This window comes from Acomys minous, assembly GCF_964271855.1.
Source record: "Acomys minous genome assembly, chromosome: 20".
Lineage (NCBI taxonomy): Eukaryota > Metazoa > Chordata > Mammalia > Rodentia > Muridae > Acomys > Acomys minous.
Window position 1 is genome coordinate 20,818,279 of NC_140502.1, and position 16,144 is coordinate 20,834,422.

General features: G+C 48.4%; 1 long non-coding RNA gene across 1 annotated transcript in view; it reads left to right on the plus strand.

Annotated features, from left to right (window-relative positions):
• LOC311591625 overlaps positions 1–16,144 on the plus strand; it is a 55,184-nt gene that overhangs the window by 3,778 nt on the left and 35,262 nt on the right. The gene's annotated exons all lie outside the window — the stretch shown is intronic.

Consider the following 16,144-nt stretch of genomic DNA (forward strand, 5'->3'; position numbering starts at 1 on the left):
GTTGATACAGAACATTGTTTCCAACTGTTTATGGCTGTTTTTTTTTTTTCCCGACGATTACCAAACCTGGAAACTCAGACAAATGTGGTATATCCATACAAAAGGATACTATTCGGCAATGAAAAAGAATGACGGAAGCCTTACGGACTGTAGGCCAGTGGTAGAACACGTGCTTACATCTGGAGCCAGAGATTCAATCCCCAGTCATTACACCACCAGGCAGTGGTGGCGCTCGCCTCTAACCCAGCACTCGGGAGGCAGAGGCAGGTGGATCTCTGAGTTCAAGGCCAGCCTGGTCTACAGAGTGCGTCCAGAATAGCCAGGCCTACACAGAGAAACCCTGTCTCAAAAAAACAAACAAAAACAAAAATTATGCCAAGTGAAAGAAGGTGGGCGCAACAGGCCACTAGTATAGGGTTTTATTTATAACATTCTGGAGAAGTGGAACAATACAACATAACAAGAATCAGTGGTTGTCGACGGCAGAAATGGGAGAAGAATTCAGTGAGGATGCTGAAACATCAATGTGTTGGTGGGCATTACCTCACAGTAAACATCTGCCAAGTCTACAATTATATAACCAGGTCAGCCTTACTGTATATGACTCCATTAGAATATTTTTTTTCATCTCGAATGAATATTGGGTTTTGCCTAATACTTTCTGAATAAATGGAGAGGGGTTAGTCAGACTCCGTGTGTGAAAACACATCTTGCATCTATGTACAAACCCCAAGAATGGATGTGACAAATCTGCAGCTCAGAAACCATGACACTTGTTGGCACTGAAGATGGGACTAGAAATGCCTCCAAGGCCCATTTCTATGGATTGTATACGTTGTATACAGCTGATGTTGATAACCACAGAAGGGTATACACTTGTCAAAATTCAGGAAGCAATAAAGTTGATGTCCGTGCTTGGTTGACTACACACAAATATATCTCAGTGCAGGACAAGCATGCAAATAAGCTGGCCACAGCCCACTGATTTCAGAAGCCACCAACGTGCTAAGACCGTCACTTTAATAGACAATATACAAGCTCCACAGGGTTGGGAAAGTTAGCCTGTGTGTATAACTTAAATGTCCTTCAAGATTCCTAGGGACAATTTTACAGAAATTTTCGTCAGCAATAGATTGGATTTTAAAAAAAAAACTTCAAACACCTACTTTTCTCAAACCTGATTTAATAATTCACTGAAGGCATATGATGTCTTGGCCACTGCTTGGGTATGTAGGCACATGATGTATGTCTACAAATGTCAAAATTTTTGTTGGGCACGAGCAAAAGAAACGTATTCTAAGTCCTATCATTTCGTTTTTAGACTCCATTTAATCATAGGGAGAAACAGGCCCTTGGGGAGCTGAACAGCTTCTGTAGTAAGGAGACAGTTGTCTGAGTCCAGACACCTCAAGGACAACTTCTCCATCTTGCTGGCAGGGGCAAACAAATTCATATTCCCAGCTCCAGGGACCTAGTCCTATCCTGATTGGTGGAAACTCCCTTGCTCAAGCCCCTCCTGTCAAAATACGATTGGACAGTGCTACAGACGGGCCCCTCCCTTTGTGTTCTCGTCCTATAAAAACGTTGAAACAATCTCCCTTTGGGTTCAGATCCCAAACTGGCCACCTCCCTGAGCTCAGGAAATAAAGGTCGCATTTTAAGCTTCTGTCTCTGAAGTGAGCTTTCTTGGCTTCCACCCGGAAACCAACACCCACTGTGAATCAGGAAGAACTGCATTTGGCAACAGTTTTTTAAAGTGACAATTTATTAACGACAAAAGGAAATTTGCCCAGTAGTGTCGTGGAACACTTTTTGAAAGTAGGAGGAGTCCTGGGGACATCTGAAATCACGCCGAGACACAACATAGTCTGTAGCTAAAACTAGTTCAATATTTAAGCACTGGGGAATGGCAGCAGGAAAATACCGTAGACCAGAAAAAACGTGCACGCGGTAGAAAGCGCTACTGCTCATGACAAGACGAGAGAGCGTTGGCCCTGAGCAGAGGCACATCAGGCAGCCCCTGGGGACCCTGTGTGTGGTGGAAGTGCTCAAGCTGTGTGTTCTGAGAAAGGCTGCAGCAAAGTCACATAACGGCAGAGTGCCCCTCGGATTGATTACCTGCCGGATTTTGAGGGCTTGCTCACGCCGGATGGGCGCAAAGCTTGTAGTGTGGCTAAATATCTTGCGACTGCCACGACCAGTTCCACAAGCCCCGCGTGGGGTTGCAAGCAGCAGCTTAAGAAACTTTGCTCTTGTGGAACAACAGATCCGGTCCCTTCCGGCTTAGGACTCAGATATGTCCAGATCACTGTCAACTTTCCCGCGGTTGCTATCTCTATGTGTCAAGATTCTGCATGAAGTCTGCAGTGGCTTCAACTTAGAAGGCTTCTCTGCTTGGTGGTCTCCCAAGCACTGTAAAGCATCCTGTTGTGAAAAGCCTGAAAAACAAGGTCAAGCTCGGGGCCATTTGACCCCTGCCCTGGTTCCACCTTAGTTACAAGAACCAGCAAAACAAAACACCACCACCTGCAACTTTAGGAAAACACCCCACACGGCCTGCTCTCTGTCCCCCAGTTGACCCTGCCCGAGCCAATCATCCTGCTCACATACCTTAAATACAGCAGCCCAACCAATCAGTTTAAAGGTCAGGTCCTCCCCTGGCTTGCGGTTTTAGCCTTTATAAGCAGTCTGTAACAGCTACTCGGGGTCCTTTGCCTCCGGAGTGCTGAGAGACCCTGACACATCAACAATTGGGACTTCTGTCTGGTGTGTCAGTAATAAATTTTACCTATACCTCTCAGTTGGTGTGACTTGAGTGGTCTCTTACCGAATTGGACTCCCAGGGTCCAACATTTTGGGCCAGGGTCCAACAGTTGCAGTTAAGACAGTGATTTTTTTTTTTTTTTTTTAAATAACACAGCTCCTTTGCTTCTCTTGACAACTCTAAGAACCAGGACCTTCCAGCAGCTTCCGTCTGAAATAGCAAAGCATAAACGCTCACAGAGGTCGCTTCCTGTGTGAGCCCACTGATGCCTGCAAATCCTGGTGACCCTCCTCCTCGGCGTGGCCTCGCTGGTGAGTGAGGAGACTCGAGCCCCAGCTGAAACCCTTCCCGCACTCCTCGCACCGGTACGGTTTTTCCCCCGTGTGAACTCTCTGGTGGGCTTTGAGGTACGAGCTCCAACTGAAGCCTTTGCCACACTCCTGGCACGTGTACGGCTTCTCTCCGGTGTGGATCCTGCGGTGGTCGTGGAGGTAGGACCTCTGCCTGAAGCGTCTCCCACACACGTCGCACCGGTACGGCTTTTCGCCTGTGTGGACCCCACGGTGAGCCAGGAAATTGGAAGCCCTGCAGAAGCCTCTCCCGCACTCCTCACACCGATAGGGTCTCTCTCCGGTGTGGGACCTCCGGTGGGCTTGGAGGTGTGACTCGACGGTGAAGCCCTTCCCGCACTCCGCGCACTGGTAAGGTTTGTCCTCGCTGTGGACCCGCTGATGCACTTGGAGAATAGAGACGCGAGTGAAGGCTTTCCCGCACGTGTCGCATCCATAGGGTCTCTCTCCCGTGTGGATTCTACGGTGGACGGTGAGATCCGAACTCCGGCTGAAGCCCCTGCCGCACGTGTTACATCGGTAGGGTTTCTCCCCCGTGTGGCCTCTCTGATGGGCCAGGAGATGTGAAACCTGGCCGAAGCCTTTGCCACACTCCTCACACCGATAGGGCTTTTCGCCCGTGTGGACTCTTAGGTGGTTGTTAAACTCGGAGCTGTGACAGAAACTCTTCCAGCAAGCATCACACTGGTAGGGCTTGTTTCCGGTGTGGCCTCTCTGATGGTCCAGAAGGGTGGAGGCCCGAGTAAAGCCCTTTCCACACTCCTCACATGTGTACGGTTTCGCTCCAGTGTGCCTCACCTGATGGGCTTGAAGACCCGACAACCGGCAGAAGGAGTAACCACATTTTTCACATTTGTACCTCTTCTCCCCTGCAGGGGCTTGCCTGTTAGCCCCAACATGGCGGGAGTCCGCGGTGTCGTCTTTGTCTTTCATCTCCTCCCTGGGATGTTCTTTGCTATGACCGGAAAGTTTACTGAACCCCTCGTCTTCCCAGTGCGCATCTTGTTTCAACGGAGAGCCAGTCCCTCCGGTGTTGACCGTGCAATCCCGAGCGTTGGCGAACTCCTTTGTAACTTGTTGCCAGATTCGTGAGCAGAAAAGCTCCTCGTGTGGCAGGTACCTCAACCCTCCTTCCTGAAGTGGGCCCGTCTCCTGTAGATTCCTGTCTCCTAAAAGCATATAGAGAGTTCAGAGAGAGGTGGGGCGCGTGAACGCCGTGTTGGCTGATGTTGCAGTTGTACAGCCAAGACCACAGCCTAAGGCTTCGTTCACTGAACCAGAGAAAGGTTGCCTTCCTGTTAGCCTGAGTGCCCTGTCACCTCACTGACACGCCCAGAAGCCAAGGCCAATGCTACAGCGCCTATTCATCACATATTAATGAGAACCATCACGAGCCCTAAAGTATCACAGGTGACAAGTTAAAGTTCTTTTTTTGGGGGGGGGAGGGGTTTCTATGTGTAGGTTTGGATATCCTGGATTCACCACCAAATGAGTGTGACTCACTATGGGGAAAGACACTGTGTTTAAAATGAGTACAATCCTGACCCCTAGGGGGCTGGCACTAGGGAGGCAATTAAATCATGTGGTTGGAGATCTCATGAACGGGTTAGTGACATATAAAAGGGCCCAAGAAAGGCTCCTTGCCCCTCCACCCGAGGAGACAAAGCAAGAAGCTGTCCATAACGCTGGAAGCAGTCCCTCTGAGGAATCAGATCTATTTGGTGTTTCCTGAACCATGAGACATAGTTCTGTGTATCTGTTTCTATTTTTATTTTATGTGGTAAGTGTTTGCCTGCATGCATGGGTAGTGCAGAATTCTGGAATTTTCTTTTTTTAAAAAAAAGCACAGAAATAGCCAGGCACTGGTGGCGCACGCCTTTAATCCCAGCATTCGGGAGGCAGAGGCAGGCAGATCTCTGTGAGTTCGAGGCCAGCCTCGGCTACAAAGCGAGTCCAGGACAGCCAAGGCTACACAGAGAAACCCTTTCTTGAAAAAGCAAAAATAAAAACAAACCAAACAAACAAACAAAAAACACAAAACCAAACAAAAAGCAGAGAAATATAAGAATGTTTTCATTTTAATCCCAGGTGTGGGGGATCTGGGGCTGCTTTGCAGCAGCTGACTATGACTTGCCTCGTGCTCTAGGAGAGGCGTGGTTTTGCCAGCTGCAGATAGTTTGACATTTGAAATTCTGGGGACTTTGCAGAGTCTATATGACTGCTACAGCCCTGGTACCAGGAGTTGTTAGTCATTGTGTGTGTGTGTGGGGGTGCTGTTTGTAAGTAGTCATGCGAAAAGAAGCAAGTAGGAAAATAAATTAGATATCCTGACGATTAAGGAGAAGGTCAACTTGCCCCCCAAAAACTTGACGCCTTTAATCAGCAGGAAGTAGTCTAATGACAACACCATGCCTTTCTGAGCCTTGACTTTATTCAGGGATCTCTTTCTTCTCCTTTCTGTTCTCCCCCCCCCCCCTTTTTATCTGGTATTAGTGGGCTGAAAGGGTGGAGAAGGGTGGAAGAAAGAAAATCCCATAAAGTAACTGGTTACATAGGTGTCTGTGTTCCACGTGTGTGCGTACTACCCACAGAGGTCACAAGGGGGAGTCCTATCCCCCAGAACTGGAGTTACAGTTCATTGTGAGCCCCGGGTGTAGGTGCTGAAAGTAAAACCTGGGCCCTCAGCAATAGCAGCCAGGGCTCTTAACTGCTGAGTCGTCTGTCTCTCCATCTCCAGCAGTTGGGGGGAGGGGTGCGGGGCGCGTGGGCGCCTGCCTGCCTGCCTGTCTGCCTAAGGTCAGAAGAGGGCACCAGATACCCTGGAGCTAGAGCTATAAATGTGAACCACTTGATACGGGCAGGGACCAAACTCAGGTCCTCTGCAAGAGCAGCCAGTTCTCATATTTTCTCCAGATCCAGATTTCAGTTGTTTATAAGCCAGTTAAGCCTATGGGTAGCCTCCTCCTCTTCCCCTTCCTCCTCTTCCTCCCCTTCCTCCTCTTCTTCCTCCTCCTCTTCCTCTTCCTCCTCTTCTTCTTCTTCTTCCTCCTCTTCTTCCTCTTCCTCTTCTTCCTCCTCCTCCTCTTCCTCCTCCTCTCCCTCCTCTTCCTCTTCCTCCTTCTCCTGTTTGTCTTCCTCTTCCCCCCCTTCCCCTACCTTCCTCCTCTTCCTCTTCCTCCTCCTCCTGTTTCTCCTCCTCGTCCACCTCATCATCGTCATTGTCATTATCATCATGATGAATGAACCTAAACCCGGAGTTTGTGCCTACAATCTTTTGTGGGTTCAAGCCCCACATTGGGCACCACCTACACTCTCGTTACAGCAGATGGAGGCTACAGTGTTCACATAACGAGCATCTACCTATCAGCCGATTAATCGATCTATTGAGCTATCTATCTGTAAAGGCACCTAGAAAACTTGGATTAGACTTCTTAGAGATGCCTTGATAATAAGATGTCAAGATATGTCTAGACTGCGTTTTAATTATACATTTGTGAGTTAACCAACCATTATATATCTCCCTGACTAACCGGAAGAAAATCCGCAGAGCCATTATAAATGCATTCATCCGCTCCACAGATGTTCACAGCACGGCTGCCCTCCACAAGTCTGCTCCGGGCGCTGGGGATGAAGCAATGAAAACTGACAGTTTCTCCTCTCCTGAGGCCATACTGCAGCAGGAGCACAGTGAGACCTATCTATGCATGGTAGAACTGCACACAGTGATGATCAGTGGTTGGACAGAAAAAAAAAATCAAAACAGGGTGAGGGGAGGAAAGAGGAAAAAAAGAAGAAGACCCCTTGTATGGTGTCAGAGCTGAGAAGAGACCAGCATTATCCCAGGGAGGAGTCAGGAGGATCTCAGGTCAGGAACGCGCTTGACATTTCAAAGCAGGCACGAGAGAAGAGCATGTGTGAATACACCAAGGAGGCCACTGTGAGTAAAGTGACTAGGGGGCAATGTTTACATAAGTATGGGGGAGAAGGGACCCTGTAAGCCCCAGATTTGATTTCGTCAGATAAAGTCACTGAGATACAGCAGTTGCAGGAAGCCATGATGTGGCTGACGTCCAAAGGAGCCTGTGGGAGCGGAGAATGAAAGTGCAGGCGGCCACACTGGAGTATTATAAACCCGGACGAGTCTCTCTAGGGCCTTGGCTCAGGCTGACGTTGGCACGGATACAGTGCCCAAGAAGACAAGCTGGACAGGCTCAGAGCCTCGCTGGCCTCACCTGCAGCCACCTCATGCTCTCCAAGGAACTGGTGGACAAGTTGACGCAATGGTCTGGGACTCTATGAAGAAGTTTATTTATAACTAGCTCAGAGCTGCAGAGGTGGCTCAGCAGTTAAGAGCACTTACGGTTCTGGCAGAGGCCCCAAGTTCTGTTTCCCAACACCCACAATCGGGTGGCTCACTATAGCCAGTAACTATAGCTCCAGGGGATACAAGACCCTCTTCTGGCGGCTGTGGGTACCCACAGATACACACGCGTGCGCGCATACACACACACACACACACACACACACACACACACACGCAAATAATCAGTCTTAATAAGAGAAAATAAATTCACGAGTAGGTCAGCAAGATGGTTCAGAAGATGAAATCATTTGCTGCCATGGATAATGACCTGAGTTCCATTCCTGGGACCCACATTGTGCAAGAGAGACGTGACATCTGCAAGTTGTCCTCCAACTTCCGCATGCATATTGTGGCACACACGTGTGCATGTGCATTCCACCACACACGCACCCTCCAGTGTATGTTTTCCAAACTTACTGTTTGGGGTTTTTTGTTTGTTTGTTTTTCCAGACAGGGTTCCTCTGTGTAACCCTGGCTGTCCTGGAACTCCATAGACCAGGCTGCCCTTGAACTCAGAGATCCACCTGCCTCTGCCTCCCAAGTGATGGTTTTTGAGATAAGAGTTTCAGTCTACGCCCCAGGCTAGTCTTCCAAGTCATAGTGATCCTTCTGCCTCTGGCCTGTTTTCCAACATCCCTAACTGTGTCACAACAAAACAAATATATTATGTAAAAGACACAAAAGATACAGACATTAGCATAAATTTTTAGAAAGGTCCATTTTCACGGGGACTGGTGGCTTTAAGCTAAGGCAGGAGGGTCACAGGTTCAAAGCCTGCTCGGGACAGAGTGAGTGCAAGGACAGCCTGAACTGTTAGGGAGCCCCCACCCCAGATAATGAAAACAGTATTAGGAATGTATCGTCATTGCAGAGCACTTGCCTAGCACACATAAGGCCCTGATTCAACCTTCATCACCACATACACGCACACTCATACACACTCACACATTTACATACACAGACCACATCCTCACACACACTCACATATATACACACCGACCACATACACACTCACACACATATATACACAGACCACATACACACACTTATACTCACACCCAGACACTCATACACACATACACCATAAATACACATACTCAAACACACATATATAGACCACATACACACTCATACACACATATACACACTCATACACACATATATACACACATATGCACACTCATACTCACATATACACACTCATATACACATGCACATTCATACACACATGCACACTCATACACACATACACACTCATACACACATATACACACTCATACATATACACACTCATATACACATACACACTCATACACACATATACACACTCATACACACAGACCACACACACACACACTCATATACACATGCACACACACACACAGATCACATACACACTTACACTCATGCTCACACATACACACACAGACCACATCCTCACACACATACACACACATACACACACTCATACTCACACACAGACCACATACACACACGCACATTCATGCACACTCAAACACACATACACATACAGACCACATCCTCACACGCACATACACGTTCACACTCATGCACATACACTCACACTTACAAATGTATAATCGAAACAGAGTCTAGGATAGTCTCACAACCATACACAGCCTCTCACACAAACCCACATACACACTCACACACACTCACACAGACACACTCATATACGTGTCTTATGTTAATTTTGGCCACAAGCTACAGTCTTTACTGCAATAAGAAGCTACCACCAAGGTCTCTGATTATTGTAACCTCCTTCCCCATTTTGAGACAGGGTTTCCTCTGTGTAGCCCTGGCTGTCCTGGATCTCACTCTGTAGGCCAGGCTGGCCTCGAACTCACAGAGGCCTGCCTCTGCCTCTCACGTGCCGGAATTAAAGGTGTGCAGCACCATGCATTGTCTTTCTACCCTGTTTTTTTTTTATTTCATTAAATATTGTCCGTAGAGGGGCAGCGAGACAGTGTTAAGGGAAAAGGCACCTGCTGCCAAGCCCAAAGACCTGAGTTCAATTCCCAGGACTCACATGGTGTAAGGAAAGACCCAACTCCCACAAGTTGACCTCTCACTCCCATATGCGTACCAGGGCACATATGCACACACATACATACAAACACACACGAAGTCATTTTTTTTTTTATTTAAGGTTTATTTATTTTACATGTTTGAGTTTTGCCTGCGTGTGCCTGTGCACCGTGTGCATGTCTAGTGCCTGTCGGGGTGAGATAAGGAAGACAGACTGGAGTTACACGTGACTGTAAAGCTGCCACGTGGGTGCTAAGAACCAAACTCAGCTTCTCTGCAAGAGCAGCCAGGGGTGGCGCACGCCTTTAATCCCAGCACTCGGGAGGCAAAGGCAGGCGGATCTTTGTGAGTTCGAGGCCAGCCTGGTCTACAAAGCAAGGCCAGGATAGCCAGGGCTACACAGAGAGACTCTGTCTTCGGGAAAAAAAAACTTCATATATTCGCTACACGTGTGGAGGATTACAATTAGAAAAGGCACGAAAGCACAGCATCACCCCGCCCATGCTGTCCATATACAAAAGACACGTGTTAGCCAGCGGAGGAATAAACGCTAGAAAAACCTGGCTCTGAACCTCCCAGTGATTAAAACTCCAGAGCCCCCTTAAGGAGCTGCACGCAGAGACATTGTGGCAGCCACCGTCTGCCACACACCCATCCTCACCCACTGACAGAAGGTTCCTGAAGGTCTCCAGCATCACGTCCTGGTACAGCTCCCTCTGGGCAGCATCCAGCAGCCCCAGCTCCTCCTCGCTGAAGACCACGGCCACGTCCCTGAACGTCACCGACCCCTGTGGCAGCAAACACAGGCCCACCTGAATCTTTCAACAAAGGGGAACTGAGGCTGGGATGGGGTCGGGCCGTGGGGTGCCTTCCCAGCATCCACAGAGCCCTGGGCCACGCCCCCCAGCACAGCGTACACTCGGTGTGGGGCTTAGTGCTTGTAATTCCAGCGCGTGGAAGGCTGGGACAAGGCAAGATGGTGACTTATCAGTTTGAAGCCATGTTAAGTTCCAGGACAGGATGGAACCCTGCCTCAGAAACATAAAGCAAACAAAAAGAAAACTCACAAAAGGATCGCTCTCTACATATAAAGACAGCTGTCCATTTTCTCACTTGTTAAAACTGCAATATCAACAAATACAAAATTTTAAAATTATAGAATGCTTGCAGTTTATTTTTTTTTTAGTTTTGTTTTGGTTGTTTTTTGTTTTTGTTTGTTTGTTTGTCTATCATATTCTTTCCCTAATATGAATATAAAGATCCTTGGTTCTGCATACCACACAACACGGAACCCATAACAAAAATCTGCACTAGCAAGAGACAGCTCAGTGGATAAAAAGCTACCAAGCCAGAGATCCCAAGTTCAATCCCCGGGAGCCACATGGTGGAAGGAGAGAACCGACTCCTATGGGATGCTCTCCAAATATACGCACATACTCAAAATAAAGGTAAAAATAAATAAATAAATCATAATTTAAATCAGTGAAAAACAACTTGATGTTTGTATTTACTTCATGTCAGTAAAATCATATTTTTTCTTCCTTTTTTGTTTTTCAAGACAGGGTTTCTCTGTGTAGCCCTTGGCTGTCCTGGATCTCACTCTGTAGACCAGGCTTGAACTCACAGAGATCCACCTGCTTCTGCCTCCCGAGTGGTGGAATTAAAGGCATGAGCCGCCACTGTCCAGAAAAATAATATATTTTCATATTGTTACTAATCGTGGTTATTTTTTCTCTATATATTGTAATTTTTGTTTTGAGATGCGGCCTTCTAGCTGAGGCTGGCTTCACACTTGCTATGTAGCCAAGGATGACCCTGTACTTCTCAGCTTAGGCTGGCTTCACACTTGCTATGTAGCCAAGGATGACCCTGTACTTCTCAGCTTAGGCTGGCTTCACACTTACTATGTAGCCAAGGATGACCCTGCACTTCTAGCTTAGGCTGGCTTCACACTTGCTATGTAGCCAAGGATGACCCTGTACTTCTCAGCTTAGGCTGGCTTCACACTTGCTATGTAGCCAAGGATGACCCTGTACTTCTCAGCTTAGACTGGCTTCACACTTGCTATGTAGCCAAGGACGACCCTGTACTTCTCAGCTTAGGTTGGCTTCACACTTACTATGTAGCCAAGGATGACCCTGCACTTCTAGCTTAGGCTGGCTTCACACTTACTATGTAGCCAAGGATGACCCTGCACTTCTAGCTTAGGCTGGCTTCACACTTGCTATGTAGCCAAGGATGACCCTGCACTGCTCTAATGCCCCTGCCTCTGTTTCCTGAGTAGTGGGATCACAGGTGTGTGGCAAGCATGCAAGCCAAGGCAAGGACTCTACCCCTTAAGCCTTGTCCCTAGCCCCATGTTAATTTCTCTTTGGCACTTTGTCTTCATATTTTAACCAGAGTATTAGCTTACGGCTATGGAAAATTCTGTCTACATTCCATTTACAAATTCTGTTACAATTTTATAAAATTACGTTTACAAGCTCTGTTTTAAAATTCTGTTAAGCCTAGCGGGTGTTTGTTCCGCACTGCTGGGGGATCAAAGCCAGAGCGCTAAACTGCCCAAGCTAATATCCTGCCCTTATGTCCACGCTTAGCATGCAGGTAGGAAACATTCTCCCTCCCAGTCTCCATCCAGCTTTGCGTATCTCAAAGTGTCCCAACCTGAATGACGTTGTCGTGAGCTTTTCTAGTCTGTGCTTGTAAATCCAATCATAATTCACTACTATTATTGTTGTTGGGGGTGGGGGTGGTGGTGGTTGGTCGGTTTGTTCTTTGTTTTTTCTTTTCAAGGCAGGGCATCTCTGCATCACCTTGACAGTCCTGGACCTCGCTATGTAAACCAAGCTGACCTTACACTCTCAGAGATCTGCCTGCCTCTGCCTACCAAGTGCTGGCATTAACCTGCCGACATTTTTATGATTAAAAAAAAAATCTTTATAGCTTTTAATTACGTGTATGTGGAGGTGTCCTAAGAGGCCAGAAGACAGAGAGCCAGGTCCCCTGAAGTTGGAGTTCCAAGCTGTTTTGAGCCACGTGATGTAGCCAGTGCTCTTCAGCACTGAGCATCTTTCCAGCCCTTGTTTCTATTATTTTATTCATCCAAGTATAAAGTGATAGAAACAAAACAAACATTAAGTGATAATAAAACACAAAGTGATTTTTTTTTTTAATTTCAAGACAGAGTTTCTCTGTGTGGCCCTGGCTGTCCTGTACTTGCTTTGTAGACCAGGCTAGCCTGGAACTCACAGAGATCCCCCTGCCTCTGCATCCCTGAAGGCTGAGATTACAACTGTGCACCACCTGCCAAACACAGGGTGATCGGCATCTGGCCTTCAAGACCTTCTCAAGCCAGGTGCTGTGGCACACACCTGTAATCCAAGCTCTCAGGGAGGCGGAGGCAGGAGGATCTATGTGTGTTCAAAGCCAGCCTGGTCTACAAAGGACAGGCAAGGCTACACAGAGAGGAACCCTGTCTCAAAAAACAAACAAAAAGGAGTTTCTTAAATGTCAGCAATTCTCCTTAATACTTCCTAAGAAGCAAGGAGATATGAGGAACTTTTAAGCTGCGGTTCTCAATCTGTGGGTCATGAATCCTTGGAGGGTCAAATGACCCTTTCACAGGGGTCAAATACCAGATATTTACATTATAATTTATAACAGTACCATTTTTACAGTTACGAAGTAGCTACAAAAATAATTTTATGGAGGGGGGGGGGGTCACCACAACAGGAGGAACTGTATTAAAGGGCCGTAGCCTTAGGAAGGCTGAGAACCGCTGCCTTTGAGAGAAAAGAGATGAGAATTTAAGGGCCAGTGAGACAGCTCAGGAGGGAAGGTGCTCACCACCAAGTCTGGGAAACTGAGGCTACTCCATTAAGGTCCATCCCCAGAGCGCACAGGCTGGGGAGAGAGAGCCACAACCTCCACATGCCCACCAGGCTGTGGCACACGTGTCCCTCTCAACAGCCACATCCACTTGACAGGTAAATCAGTAAACGCGGGAAGAACAGGGAGCCCAACTCACCTTGACCTTGGTCATTGTCCTCCTGGGGAATGGCTGGGTCTTAGGAAGGTGCAAGGAGGGAAGAAGAAACAATCAAACAAACAAAAACAGAAAACCGTGAGCGTCTGCCTGTGCTTCATAAAGATGAAGCAGGCAGTTCTCTGTGAGTTCAAAGCCCAACCTGGTTTACAGAGTGAGTTCCACAACAGCAAGGGATACACACAGAGAGCCTATCTCAAAAAAATGGAGGCTGGGGAGAAAGAAAGAAAGAAAAAGAGGGAGGAAGAAAGGGGAGGGAGGGAAAGAGGGGGGAGGGAGGGAGATTGAGAGACCAAATCATGAAAACACCAAACATAAGCTCATCAACCTGACCAGAAGTGCATGTAACTCCTGCACCAAGGAACCCCAATGTGGCAGGCACACTACCCTGTACCCTGGTCACTTGTCAGGAGCCTTGTTCAGTGAAGGATTCCTGTCATTTTTCCCAGCTATAGCCCAGCTAATGCTGCCTGTGAAGATCAGCTCAGTTCATACTAGCTCTTAAGTCCGCTCCTTGCCTCGACCTGCCCCCCAACCTGCCCCCTGACCTGCCCCTGCCACACCCCCGACCTGCCCCCTTGCCCAGCCCCGCCACGCCCCCTGCCACGCCCCCTGATATGCCCCCTGCACTGCATGTCATCTGTGTCTTCTCCTGAAGATGCATATCTAGCGCTCTGCTGGGCTCTTCCCTGCACCTGTATCAGCTCTCTGCCTGTTAGAGCCCGTGTGTGTGTGTGTGTGTGTGTGTGTGTGTGTGTGTGTGTGTGTGTGTGTGTAGAGGGGGGGGGGAGGGAGGGAGGGAGCGCCAAGTGACCCGTGGTCTGAGATTTATCATTAGTTATTAAGCTCAGAATAAAAGAACCCGGGATGGATTTTGGTGCTCCATATTTGACCAGCTCCCCTCCGGTGGCACTCCAAGAAAGAATAAGCAGTATACCAAGATGAGACTTGATAGCCTATGACCACATAGTGGGGGAGGAGGTCCCCCTCGGTCATAGGGGGGGGAGGGAATAGGGTGAAAGTGGGAGGGAGGGAGGAATGGGAGGATACAAGTGATGGAATGGCAATTGAGTTGTAACCTGAATAAATTAATAATTTTTTTAAACCCGAGATTAATTACCAACGAAATCAAGATTCCTTGGCAAGCTGCAGCCTATGAACTGACATACCTTGTGACTTTCTCATCGCTTACTAGATTTTAACCTCGTGGAAAGCCACAACGTCTCCATCTACCCTTCTACATCACAGGCTCGCGACAAATCTCCACCCATCCCGGTTCCCTGAATTGAGTCCTAGAATCTTCAGGGCCAGGTCAGGCGACACTAGCTACACCAATTTCCCAAATGACCCTATCAGCATGGCCCTCCGCACCCCAGCTCCAGACGACAGCAGTGAAGCAAGGCGTGATGGCTCACACCTGTCATCGCAGCACACCCAAGGCTGAGGCAGGAGGATGACCAAGCCACACACTGAGACCCTGTCAGTGCAATGATCTCTGCGGGATGGAGGGAGGCTCACTGGCGGCCCTGAGCTTCCGCCTCGCCAGCCTGGAGCCGACTCCCCTGCGGCCGCCCGCCACCGACCCCGCAAACCTCCAGGTCCAGGGATCAGTCGCGGAAGGTGCGGAAAGGAGGACACTCGCGGGAGAACAGGGGAGTGGATGCTAACTGAAACCACCTGGGATTCCGGAAAGTCTCTCTTCAGCTAGCACAGAAAAAGCACAGCAAGTCTCAGAGAACTTGAACTACACTTCCCAGAATGCTCCGGGTTTGCCTGCCTCTGTTGAAGCAAGCACAAAGCTCAGAGTACCTGGACCACACTTCCCAGAAGCCTCCACGTCAGCTCTCAGTAAGCCCCACATCCTGGAAAGGCTGAGCTACATTTCCAATAGTGCGTGAGGAAACCCATGAAGCACTCTAGTCTAGTGGAGTGTGCACGGGAATCTAGCAGCTCTGCGGAGTGTGTTTGTGCCACGCAGCCCTTTCCCTTGTCCTCCGCGGAGCTTTTCGGGTCCGCACTATACAACCCAGATCGCCAAAGACCCCTCAGGAGCCACTTGAGATGCAAGTTCATTCAGGCTTAAGCAGGGACTCTTCCCTGTCACCAAAGCAGCGGCTACGGAAGGAGAATACGGGGCTTCAGACGAGGCAAGGTTTTCATGGCGGTTACAGTAGGCTGGGGAAATTCCACTGGGGAGTGTTAATCATTGGTTAGAGTTTCACTTACGTAATGGGGGCAGAGTCTTGCTTTCTTCTAATTGGCCGTAACCGGTCACAATGTACACATGGTCCCTTGTCATGTCTGTCTTTGGGGCCATCTGGTCTTCAGGCCTTTCCTAACATTCTCTGATAGGCAGTTGCTAGGGGCAGTTGCTAGGGGCAGTTGCTAGGGAACAGCTGCCGAGGACTAAAGTTCCTTTTCTTGGGAAACAGAAACTCAGGCTTAAGCTGCCTTAGTAAAAACCAAAGCGTTTCATAGAGTCAGCTAGACTTTTAACGGAATGGAGTCAGCACCTACAGTACCAAAATTTATAATCCTAATAAGACGAGCAAGGAGAGCTGGAGAGATGGCTC